This window comes from Myotis myotis, unplaced genomic scaffold, assembly GCF_014108235.1.
Source record: "Myotis myotis isolate mMyoMyo1 unplaced genomic scaffold, mMyoMyo1.p scaffold_m19_p_1, whole genome shotgun sequence".
Taxonomy (NCBI): Eukaryota; Metazoa; Chordata; class Mammalia; order Chiroptera; family Vespertilionidae; genus Myotis; species Myotis myotis.
In genome coordinates, this window is record NW_023416313.1 from 179211180 (window position 1) to 179224519 (window position 13340).

At 44.1% G+C, this 13340-nt stretch overlaps 1 pseudogene; it reads left to right on the forward strand.

The window, feature by feature from the left end:
* Window positions 1-11759: 11759 nt before the first annotated feature.
* Window positions 11760-12454, forward strand: LOC118664604 (annotated as a pseudogene).
* Window positions 12455-13340: the final 886 nt, after the last annotated feature.

The following is a 13340-nucleotide window of genomic DNA, read 5'->3' on the forward strand; positions in this document are numbered from 1 at the left end:
GATCGCAGAGAACTCTGTGTGCCGCCTGCCTGCTGCTTCTCACTGTTCCCCGGGACTCCAGCGGAGAAGAAAGCCTGTGCGGGTTTATTTTTCCCTCAGAATGAATCTTCGAGCCTGTTTTGCACCTGCCTCTCAGTTTCAGTTCTTGTTTCTCCTAAGGTCTAAAAATTCCCTCTACAATGACAATGTCCAAAGGCTCCTGAGCTTTGCACAGCCTTTGTAACCCCAAAATAAACAAAATCTAAAGTAATCCTACAGATGGTGTAGACGCCCCTACAGAAGAGAAAGGACAAGTTTCCTGAAAAGAAAACTCATCATTGATGTTTCTATCTCTCTCTCCCTCTTCATTCCTCTCTGAAATCAATAAAAAGGTATAAAAACAAACAAACAAATAAACAAACAAACAAATAAATAAATAAAATGGTATCCATCCCAGCTGGCATGGCTCAATGGTTGAACATCAATCCTTATAAACGGACCCTTTCCACAAACTGAATCAAGTTCTATATTCAAGGGGTGGAAGGACTCCTTATCTAAAGGAATCCTGACTATGGATTGTCCCCTTTGACCCAGTCCCAGCCTACAGAGTGGGTGCTGGGTAAATATTTTTAGTGTGAAAATAAATGATGATACTTAATGAAGTTATTTTATAAATTCAGATTTTCTCATGACTTATTTCTGGAAAGTAGACTATATTGTTAGCTGTCAGAATAGTAAAAGAATAATATGCCATTCTTCCAGCTTCCAGAAATATAGTAAGAGACCATTAATTAATTAAGTCCTCAAATCTAATTAATTCTAAATAGTCTTGGCTGCTGTCTCAAGGCTATAGGCAGAGGAAATGAACATGATTATTTTTAAAGACTTCTGTGTTAGGAGGTGGGAGGATACCTGGAATTAGAAATACACTGTATTTGGATATCCTGACATCTACCTTTATGGGCTTTATGCCCTTATCTACTGAAAGATTCACAAATACATTTTTGTAGGGCTGCCTATTCTGACATTAGATGACATCAGCTCTTGATCACCCAGGCAAGTGAGTATAGACTGCCTAGGGATTCAGCAGGGGCCTAGAAGAAACAGGGGTCATGAAGAAGCTTGGTGTTACAAGAAGGCTGATAAACCAGAAAGGAGAGGATGCAGGCCCAAAGAATAAATGCCCAGACTTATATCCTGGGATTCCAAAATACATACACCCTAAGCCCAGCCATGTTGCCTCAGTCCCTGTCTTTCTTTTGCAAGTCCTATCTATCCTTTAAAGCCCAGCTCAAGGTTCACTTCCAGGAAGCCTTCTGTGGCTACCCTATTCCACACTGATCTCTAGGCCCATCACTAGATTCTCACAGAGCTTAGAGGCTGTTTCTGTACAACATTTCACTTATTGTATTAAGTCCTGCCTTTTATAGCTACATCCATGTAACACTTGCCTCCACAACTCAATCACAAGTTCTTAAAGAGCAATAGTTGGAACCTTTGTGTTCTCTTCAATTCCAGGCACACAGTAAATAAATACTTGTTGGCATGGATACATACTAAGCATTCAGTGAATGACTGTTAAAATGGCATCCATGCTCTAGCTGGTTTGGCTCAGTGGACAGAGCGTTAGCCTGCAGACTGAAAGGTCCCGAGTTCGATTCCTGATCAAGGGCACATGCCCAGGTTGCGGGCTCGATCCCCAGTAGAGAGTGTGCAGGAGGCAGCCCATCAATGATCCTTTCTCATCATTGATGTTTTTACCTGTCTCTCCTTCTTCCTTCCTCTCTGAAACCAATAAAAATATATAAAAACAAACAAATAAATAAAATAGTATGCATCCCAGCTGCATGGCTCAGTGGTTGAACATCAATCCTTTGAATTGACGGAGGTCGAGGTTTGATTCCTGGTCAGGGCACATGCCTGGGTAGTGGGCTCAATCCCCAGTAGGGGGGTGTGCAGTACGCAGCTGATCAATGATTCGCTCTCATCATTGATATCTCTCTCTCTCTCTCTCTCTCTCTCTCTCTCTCTCTCTCTCTCCCCCTTCCTCTCCGAAATCAATAAAAATATATTTTTAAAAAAATAAAATGACATCCAATAAATGCTCAATGAATGCCTATTGGTTTGGTTTACAGAAGGTGTTCAATAAATGCCTGCTAGTTTGGTATACAATAGAAGTTCAATAGTGGTCAGCTTGATCGAATAGGGTTTTCTGGGTCTCCTCCTTGTTGAGGACAAGCTAAGCTGATTAGAATACTTTCCAGACAATTGGAAACTGGGTTGGGTTCTGAAAGACAACTAGGATAGGAGAGCTCCCCATGGCAGGCCAAAGTGGGGAGTGAGCTGGTGGAAAATCTAAGCCAAGTTACAAATGTCAAGTCCCAAGAGACACCTTCCAATAACTTCCAATAACACCTTCTCAGGGAAGCCTTTCCTGACCTCACCATCCAAAGTAGCTATTCCCTGCCCTATCGCTCTCTGGTGAACTACCCTATTTTATTTACTTCTTAGCATTTACATTACTTGGTATTATTAACATCACTAGGATTTTCTCCCACACTCAGTACCACCCCACCTCCCTACTAGAATATAAACCCTAGAGAGATTTCCTTGTTTGATACTGGCGTCATGGCTAGAAGAGTGCCAGCACATAGTAGGTGCTCAATAAATAGACATTGAATGAATGTCTGAATGAATTGAGAGAACAAAAACAAACAAACAAAATAAAGGAAATCAACAGGAAGAGGATTGAGATGGATCTGGATGGGAACTAACAAAGGTCTAGCCTTTGGCTATAATTGCTCATGAGCCCAGGTTGGTGTTTTCCACCTTCCTTTGTGGGACTACAGGTGCTATAAATGTTAGTGTTTGGTTATTTTAAAGGAACAGAGAGAATGGAGGAAGAGAAAGTCAGCCTATTCCTTTAATGTTTGTTCTATCTTCTAACAAGATTGTTAAGTGGCTCCTCTGTCTTATTCTTGGAGAGCGTTATGAGATTCTAGTTAGGTACTATGAATGCATATATTGGATAAGACAAAGTACACTATGCTTGTTTTTTTATAAAAGTAATAAGTAATAAATTTGCATTATTATTCAGCATAAATTCACTCCCCTCCATTCCTGCAGTAGGTGGCATATACTTCCCTGCCCCACTGATGTTGGGCTTGGCCATGTGACTTGCTTTAGCCAATGAAATGTTATTGAAACAATGTAAGCAGAGACTTTATATGTGCTTACACAGTTTAGCTTGTGTCTTGGGCTCTGGTGATCTGGAAGGAGAAGCAAACCCTAGATAGCTGATGTCCCTTCAGCCAAAATGCCAAAATGAAGACACATGGAACAGACTGAGCCTGACCTTCAGTGAGGAACCAGGCCTAGTCGACCTGCAGCCTGAGATAGAGCACGCCCAACCTAGATCAGCCAAATTGCAGTTGACCTGCAGATACGTAACATGAGCATAAACCCTTGTGTTATAAGCCATTCAGTTTTTGGGCTAGCCTGTTATGAAGCATTATTATACTGATATATATAACATAAATGCTCACTGTAAAAAACATTAGAAAACAGATAAGCAGAAAGGAAAAATATGACATCAGTGATTCTACCACCAAGAATAAGCACTATTAGCATTGTGATATTCAGCCCTCAGCTATTTTTTTATATTTTACAGTAACGGGGGCCTACTATTCACATTTTTTTGTAACCTGTGTTTTCAAACCAATATATCATGAGCATCCTTCTAAGGCCACAGCATTTCAGTATTGCCTCATTGTCCTCCCACCAACCTTCCAAGGCAGGCTCCAAGAGGCAACCTGATTGGCCCAAAGTCACACCTCTGGGAATCAGCAGAGCCCCATGGGACTCCAAGTTCAGTAGTCTTTCCACCAGGCAGGTTCTCTCTTGGGGCCTCATTAGCATTTTTGGCACCTGGCAAGGTCGGCTCCTTCCCCAACAAGAACAAAATGAAACCTTTATCTTATCTGGAAGGCGAACACAAGTGTTTGGTTCCTCTGACTCACATGATCCCAAGGGCTGCGACAAAGCCTTGCTGCCAACCTCCCATCGCAGGCCTCCTGGGGGATTGTCATTTCCTCCTTGGGGTAGAGGGAGACAAGGGCAGGTGGTCGGGAAGTGCTTTTTGATGAAGTCCTCAGCAGGCCAACTGGTTTCCAATTTCATCTGGGGGAGAAACAAAGCTCTCGGGTGTTCTTGTCAGCAGGAATGGAGCAGAGGGTAGCTCCAATTCCTGTAGAAGAGCCAGCCTAGGAGCTGTTGGCACAAACCTGAGAAACCCAGGGAGACAGGCTGCATTCCAGACTCCAACAGCTTCAGCTAGAAAATCAGGAAAGATGGAGAAAGGAACATAGAAGGACCAGATCAGAAGCCACAGTCAAACCTAAGCCAAGCCCAGGACTCGGAGGAGAAAGTCTGTTTTCTCTCAAATAGTCGTGGAACCTACTATTTGTGAGAATGATGAAGTAATGAGTGGGAAAGGGCTGTGGACCTGCAGGGGGTGTTCACCCTCAGAATCCTGGGGGGGAATGAGTATCCTTTGGACAAGCAGAGGACATAGAGCATGCTGATCTTAACTCTCTAACGGGCTGTAGGGGGAAAGGAGCCTGAACTTGGGGAGCTTCGGATGGAGAAAGGTAGGCCCCACAGAATCCCTCAAAGTTTACAGAAAGTAGGCCCCAGTCACAGCTCCTCCCGTGATCAGGATTTTCTCTAGAGAAACTCCTATATTTGTAGTTTCCTTTGTAAGTTGATTTTCTAGCCCCAGCTCGTGAAAGGGTAGGAAGGAGGGAAGGAAGAAAGGAGGAAGAGAAGGAGGGAAGGAGGGATGGAGGGAGAGAGGGAGGGAGGGAGGGAAGAAAATCCACTGGGTGGACTGGAGCCAATGCAGGTGGAGGGAGGGAGTGTCTGAGGCCACCAGATGGGGCCACTCTGGAGCCAACCTCTGGGGAACCAGAATCCTTGGCAAGAACCCAACCATGGTGGGGAAACCCCAGGCCCAGTGGCTCTGATAACAATGCCAGCAGGCCTCTGGGTGGGTGAGGGGCATGGATAGGCTTGTTTAGTGGAAGGGATTTCTTCCTGCCTCTTTCTTTCAAGTCAGGCCTCTTTAAAGAATGAGTAAGAGATGGGAAATGTGCCGACAGGGGAGATGTGGGGAAAGAGCTCTGGAGTCAGAGAAAACTGAATTTCAATTTCAATTGTGCGACTTTGGGCAATTTATGGAGCCTCTCCAGGCCTCGGTTTCCTCATCTATAAAACTGAGAAAATACTTTTTACAAAATGTATAAATTTTCTCACAGTGTCTGACACATTCTAGGTCACAAGTATTGCCAAGTTTGCTCAGAGAATTAATGGCAGAGCCAGGACTAGAACCCAGGTCTCTGAACTCCATGCCCTGGCCCTGCTTCTCTGATCTCCTTGGTAGCAGGGAGCAGGCAGTGCCCTAACCTCTGGCAGTTGAAGGTTGAGTGCACAAGGGAACTGCCAGGCTCACCCTCCCTCCCTCAGGATTTAAGTGGCCAAGGATGTCTGAGACCTGAGGACAGCAGGTTCCTTCTTTGTCTGGGCCAGAAGCAGCTCTCCGCAGGCAGAGACAGGCTCCCTGAGCTCAGCACTCCTGCCAGGCCCCAGGAAAGCTGTGCCAACAGAAGCCTGGCCTAGTGGCCGCTCCCAGAACACCTGCTCCAGGGACCCAGATCTCAACATGTGTGCAGGGAAGAGAGGGACTCCTCAGAGAGCTGCCCCTGAGGGGCCATGGGTCCTCACAGCACACCTGGGGCTCCCAAGCCTCATATTGGCTAAGATAAAAAAGTTCTTAAATTCTCAGGGTGGGCATAGATATGCAGAAATGACATACAATCACTCCTGAATGGGAGTTTAAACTGGAAAAAAACATTATGAGAGCAATTTGGCAATTTATTGCACAATTCTTTCTTTGCTTTGACTCAGAAATTCTATTGAGGAACTTATCCTAGGGAGTAATTGAAAAAGAAATCCAAGATGCCTAAGAATATTCACAGCAGTGCCACTTGTAATGATGAAAAAGTGGAAGCACATTAAATGTTGAATAGAGTATGATAAATATCATTGTACTTCCAAACAATGTAGTATTTTACCTGCATCAAAAGTTATCAGCAAAGCGTATTTGTTGACATGGGAAAACTTGTATACAACTGAACAAAAAAAGAGAAAACATTTTGACAGTATGAATTCTTTTTTGTAGAAAATGTACATGTGTATCTACATTAAAAAAATAAAGAACATAGTCTAAACTGTTACTAGTGGTTAGATATGAGTAGACTTAAAATAAGAACTTGGAGGAATTTTATATGTTTACTAGAGGCCTGGTGCATGAAATTCATGCTCTCAGGGGGATCCCTCAGTCCAGCCTGCACCCTCTCGCAGTCCGGGAGCCATCAGTCGGACATCCTTAGAGCTGCCACAGAGGTGGAAGAGGCTCCCCCCACCGCCGCTGTGCTTGCCAGTTGTGAGCCTGGCTTCTGGCTGAGTGGTGCTCCCGCTATGGGAGCCCACTGACCACCAGGGGACAACTCCTGCATTGAGTGTATGCCCCCTGGTGGTCAGTGTGCGTCATAGCAACCTGTCGTTTTGCCGTTCGGTCGATTTGTATATTAGCCTTTTATTATATAAGTTTTTTCTGTTTTATAAATTTTTATTGAGTATTCTGACTTTTGTAATGAGAAAAAAACTTCCAAATAAAAAAAAATAATTTTAGCCCTGGCTGGGTAGCTCACATTTGGTAAGAGTGTTGCCCTGATACACCTAGGTTTTGGATTCAATCCCCCGACAGGGCACATACAAGAATCAACCAATTAATGCATAAATAAGTAGAACAACAAATCTCTCTCAAATCAATAACATAAAAATAAAAAAAGAATAAAAGAATAATTTTAAGAAAAGCCTTCTCCCCAGCCTCTTATGCCCAGACCATTTGGGTTGAATTATCACGTGTTACTCAACAGTGGTCAGACTCCTGGGCTGGAAACTAGGGTTTGGGTCTTATTTGTGGTCAATCCAAGGCTTGTAAAGGTCTTTTCATCCCTGAGGGTCTTCAGAACCCAGGCTCTTAGAGGTGTGGCAAGACCTTGGAGAGCTGGAAAAGACAAGCCTCTAGGACAGTGATGGCGAACCTTTTGAGCTCGGCGTGTCAGCATTTTGAAAAACCCTAACTTAACTCTGGTGCCGTGTCACATAAAAAAATTTTTTGATATTTGCAACCATAGTAAAACAAAGACTTATATTTTTGATATTTATTTTATATATTTAAATGCCATTTAACAAAGAAAAATCAACCAAAAAAATGAGTTTGCGTGTCACCTCTGACACACGTGTCATAGGTTCGCCATCACTGCTTTAGGAAGAACAGGCACTAGCCCCACTGTACACTCTGAATGCAAACAAGGCCCATGGCTACAACCTGCTGGTAGGTGAGGGCTGGTCTCTGACTCATCAGCATCTCATAAGTCTCTCTGAGCCCAAACATTCTTTAACTGTATCTGTGCATGGTAATCCAGGGTCCATTTGTATGGGATTTTAAAAATTACATCATTATTATCACTAATCTCTATCCAATATCTAGCTTTTCCTTTAATTTTGAATGCAGATAATAAGCCTTAGCAGCCTTAGCAGTATCTGTAACTTTGTCACTAGCAGAAATCATTGATATTTTCTTATCACATTATAATTCCTTGAAAGTATCTCAAAATATGATTTATACTCATCATCACTTCAAAATTCTAGCAGTTATGCCTTAGCAGGTTTGGTTCAGTGGATAGAGTGTCGGCCTGCAGACTGAAGGGTCCTGGGTTCGATTCTGGCCAAGGGCACATGCCTGGTTGCGGGCTTGATTCCCAGTGTGGGGTGTGCGGGAGGCAGCCAATTGATAATTCTCTCTCATCATTGATGTTTCTATCTCCCTCTCCCTTCTTCTCTAAAATCAATAAAAATATATTTTTAAAAAATTCTAGCAGTTATTATGCCCAGTGCTAGATTTTGCTATTGAGAGTGTCAATGAGGAGACACATTGATTATATTATACATTCATTTTTTTAAAATATATTTTTATAACCATGTCTCAATATAATTGATTTCTTTTATAAACCTCTATATTTTAGTGTTCACATTTAAAAATAATGTTCTGAGAAGGTGCTATAAGCTTTACTAGACAATTAAAGGTTAAGAGCCCGGGCTCTGATAAGCCCAGGGCTTTGTGACAGAGGGAAGGGAGACTTTTCCAGTCTGACTGATTATTCCTGTTCCCCTCCCCTCACTGGCTCACAAGGGCAGCCTGGGCTTCTAATGCTTCCCATAGAACACTGTGATTCACCTTGAACCCCTATTACATACTTTCCCAATAGCCAAGACTGAAATTGAGTATCTCAGGTGATTGCATTCTCAGCAAGCAAAGTCGCCAATAATGATGTAACCCAAGACACTGCAAATGCAGGTCAGGTTCCAGGTTTCAAATTCAGAGTTTTTACAAATAATAAGCCCCGACTGTTATATCTGTAGTGCAGGTTATAGTTTCAAAGGCACGTTTTCATTTAAGCCTCATTCCTGTGAGGATCCAGCCCCATTGTACAGATGAAGAAAGGAAAGTCCAAAGAGGTCAAGTAACCCACCTGATTCTCGTTTAGTAACTAGCAGAGCGGGACTTGAACCTGAACTTCCTGATTCCACACCCAGTTAGCTTTCAGCTGCTTTGCTCCTGTCCCATCCCACCCTTGACTTGGGATTTGAGACTATAGCAAATTTAAGCCCTGGCTTTCTCTTGGCCTTTTCAATGTTGGAGTTCTGCCTCTGCTTTAAATTCAAAGAACATTCTACAGTGGTCTTCATCTGTATAGAAAATTCCATCTGTAGAGCCAAATACCTGCTATTTTCCCCAGCCAGCTTCTCTTCTCTCTGCTTTCCCTTGGGGAACTGCTTCTTTTGGGTTCCATGTGTCCTGCAGTAACTGTCCATCTCAGTGCCACAGGGCCAAGGATGGCTGTCTGACCCAAGCTTGGCCAATCAGATGCTCTCTCCTGAGAATCTTGTGCAGAGGGACCCACTGATGGGAGGCTGGTACCTATTCCAATTCCAACATCCTAAATGACTGAATTCCTGACCCGTTCCTGGTTCCTGGTTCTTGAGGCTGGTTTCTGGACCCAATTAGCTTCCGTTGCTTTCAACCAAAGAACTATCTGCTTCACCATCCAAACAGATGGGAGAACAGGGGAGAGGGAAGGAAGAAAGGAAGGCTGCTTTTAGTGTAGGCCTACTATGTGCAGGCCTTGGGCTAAGTACCTTTGCTATATTCTTTCATTTTATTCTGATAATGGCCCTTTAAGGTGGGTGTTATTAGGCCCATTTCAATGGAGGAGGAAACTGAAACAGAGGAGCCGTCACTTGCCTAGCATCACACATTGAGTTGGTGAGAAAACCAAGATCAGACCCAAGTTTGTCTCTTTGCAAAGTCCGTGCTCTCTCCAATGTCTAAGGCACTTTGCTGTGACACATTGCTCGTTTCTCAATTGACAAAGGAGAAGCATTAAAGTGCATTCTATCTTTTTCTCTCAAAATCAGAAGAGCACACTCAGATCCAGCTCTGGGTACAACCATGAGGCAGAAGCGTCCCGGGAAGGCCTTTCTGTGCTGTTTGTTCCCTCTCAGCTCCCTTCCAGCTCTGGGCACGTCCTGGGGACACTTCCTTCTCCCCTCCCCCACAGAAGATCGCTCTGGGGAAAGTGCCTTTCTGAACTGACTCCCTGTGACTGAGAAGACAAAATGTTTGTCTGTTTAGGAAAGTATCAAAGAGCAGAATTCCTAACTCTGCGATTGCGGGTGGTAGCCAGCCGGGCGGGGGCTGTTTAGAGGATGGGTGTTCTTCTGACATCGGACTGCATAGACTTCCTCAAGGCAGGAGGCCCAGGCCTGCAGAGTGAATCATGAGGTGTGAGACCTGACCCTGGTGAGGACAGGGCAGGGTGTGGCTGAGGGGACAGGCCTTGCACACCATCCAGGGGCAGCCATGGAGCTGGAATTCTGGGGGTTTTGCTCCAGCTTCGCTGCCCCGTTGGATAAGTTACTCCCCTCTGGGACTACTACTTACCCTTTTGGGGGGTCCCTGAGAGTGAAGAAAGGGCAGCAGGTGCCAGAGCCCCTAGGCCTCCAGAAGTAAGCCTGCCATTCGGGGAATGTCCCACCAAGGCCAGGAGGGCCATAGGACAGTCACGACCCTCCACTAAGCACAGGTCACAGGCCAGGCTCGCTCAGCACTTCCTGTGGGTCCCCAGAGGCAGACAGACTTCCAGTGTCAGAGTCAGCAGCACTAAGATTGTGAGAGACAACTCTGGGTGGAGAACAGGGCTGTTGTCAGAGATGGACGGGGTTTGGCTTTGTTTCCCTTCATTTGTTCTTAAAGAAAACAACATGGAATAATCTAACTTTGAAAAAACAAATCCAGTTTGCCAGCTGTAGACCAGACCATCCAAGCGTGAAACCTAGAAAAAACCTTAAGGCTATCATTCTAAAGATGGAGAAACTGAGGCCCACAGAGGTGACAGGACTGGACAGGCTTTCTGGGCCAGCACTTAAACTCCCCGTTCACACCGTAATTTCCAGCCCCAGAAGGGAGGGGCTGTCATCTCAAGGGTGTCAGATTTCAGATCACAAGGGCCCTGCACTGCTCCTGCTGTCTCCTCTTCCTCACAGTCCGTGTGCCACCCCTGACCACATTCCCCATTCAGAACAAGTCACCCTGGCACTGACCAGAAAATACATTTATTGTCTCCTGGCATTAGGATTGCCAATTTTTTCTCTTTTAAAAAAGACTCTTTACTTTTAGAATCGAAACAAAAATCTTTATTTAAAAGGAAATAAAGACTCACTCCTGTGAAGCACCCACAGAGTCTTGTTTGCAGCTCATGGGTGGTTCATGTGGTTTGGACGATGGGTTGCATAGTTGAGACTCTCTAGTCTATGAGACCGCAAGTGCCTCGAGGGCCAGAAATGAGCCCTTTTTGGCATTGAGTTTTCCCAGTGTTTGCTCACAGCCGGTGCCCAATAAATGTTAAATTAAAATGGGAAAAGGGAACGAAGGCTACTAGGCTGCTATTTTGCTCTTGGTGGAAATGGGCAGCAGTGGCAAGATCCCATGCAATGCTACAGGAGAAGATTATTTCAGGGTCAAATAAAATTGCTCAGCTCCCAGATGGCAGACCAAAGGAAAGTGGTTGAACTTGCTGATTCATACTAGGGTGTTAATGACATGCTCAACTGCTTAGTGTGAGCTTAAATTAATAAGAGCAATTTGAGGAAGCAATTTAGCAATATCTAGGAAGCTGAAGATGTTCATACCCTTGGGCCTACGAATTCCACTTCTGAGTATACACCTTAGAGAAGCTGTCTCACATGGCACAGTGAGGCAAGAACCGGAACGTACAGTGTGGCAACTTTGTAGTAATAAAAATGTCCACCAACAGGAGAAGGGCTGAACTGTGGTCAAGTTCAGATATGGAATACTACATAGCAACTGAAATCAGTGAACTAGAGCCACATGTATCCATAGGCATTAACCCAAAAACGTAAGGTTGAATTAAAAAAAGTGGCAGGAGGAAATACACAATATGATAGCACATAAAGAAATTTAGAGAGAACTGCAGGAGACACTCTTTCTAGACAGGGCAGTTGAGGAGGAGGGAGCAAGTGGCAGGCGGGGCTGGCCTGGCGTGCACTCCGCACCTCGGGAACATTACTGCGCGTGGAACGGCTGTTTTGGGAAGACTATTGCCTAGAAGAAAAGATGTTTGGTTTTCACAAGCCAAAGATGTACCGAAGTATAGGAGGCTGCTGTATTTGCAGAGCTAAGTCCTCCAGTTCTCGATTCACGGACAGTAAACGCTATGAGAAGGATTTCCAGAGCTGTTTTGGGTTGCATGAGACACGTTCAGGAGACGTCTGTAATGCCTGTGTCCTGCTTGTGAAAAGATGGAAGAAATTGCCAGCAGGATCCAAAAAAAACCTGGAGTCACGTGGTAGATGCAAGGGCAGGACCCAGCCTGAAGACTACACTGAAACCAAAGAAAGTGAAAACTCTATCTGGAAACAGGATAAAAAGCAAACTACAGAAGAAATTTACACGTCATAATTCTGATGCTCACAGTACCACCTCAAGTGCCTCCCAGCTCAGTCTCCTTGTTACAGTAACCAGTCAGATGATGGCTCAGATACAGAGGTGGCTTTGGGCTCCAGCAGAACACCAGGTTTTTTTTCCTTTTTAGATCTCACGTACTGGAAAAGACAGAAAATATGTTGTGGGATTATCTATAAAGGCCGCTTTGGGGAAGTCCTCATTGACACGCTCCGCTTCAAGCCTTGCTGCAGCAATAAGAAGGCAGCTGCCGAGAAGCCGGAGCCCGGCCCAGAGCCTCTGCCCACCTCCACCCAGGAGTGGTGACTGAGGTGTATGTAGAAGGGGAACAGGAAATGATTGAAATTTTAGAAAAAAAACACCACCCAAAACACAGCAATAAAACGACCTTCCTGTTTTTCACTTGGATACCTGCTATTCTGCCAAAAGACAATTTCTAGAATAGTTCCGAACGGGTTATTTTTTCCTCCACTTCCACAAGTTCCACCAACTCTGAAGCCAGTGTCTAGCTTACTAAAAGGAAAAACAGACGTGTACGTAATATTTAAGATGCTGAGTATTTCGTAAGAAAGCTGAACGCTGCTGTAAAGTGCTCTTTAAGTCTTTTTTTTTTAAATCCCCTTCTCATGAATGAAACTAGGGGAACTTCAGGGGACAGAGATGGGATTTGTTGTATGATAAACGTACGTAGTTTTAGTCTTTCTATATTGAGAAGCAGTGGTTGGGGCATTTTTAAAGATGGCTGACTACACTTGTTTTCCTTCATGATAATAAATTTGTCATAAACTAGTAACCTGTACTTGCCCCTTGAGGTAGTTGTTAATAATTTTAAAATATTAAGGTCTTGCCAAGGTTCTGAGGATTCAAACCTGTACTTCTGAATATTAAGCAGGACAGAATAAGCTCTCTGGTACAAATACATTGAAGGAATCATTTCTAAATATACAAAGAGGTAACTGGACTGTATATGTTGTATCCTGTGTCACCTCCTTCATATTGCTATTTGATGAAGACTTTAATTTATCTGAAACTTCTAAAGCAAAATCAAAGCTCCTCTTGGGGAAAAGTCAAGTCTTCAGGATAAGCAATCTTAATATAAATAGTACCAAAGTTTTATTTTACCACATGGGAGAGAACACACTCTATGAAACCTGTTCAGTTATCTGAAGAACGTGCAGGCTTTCAGGATAGC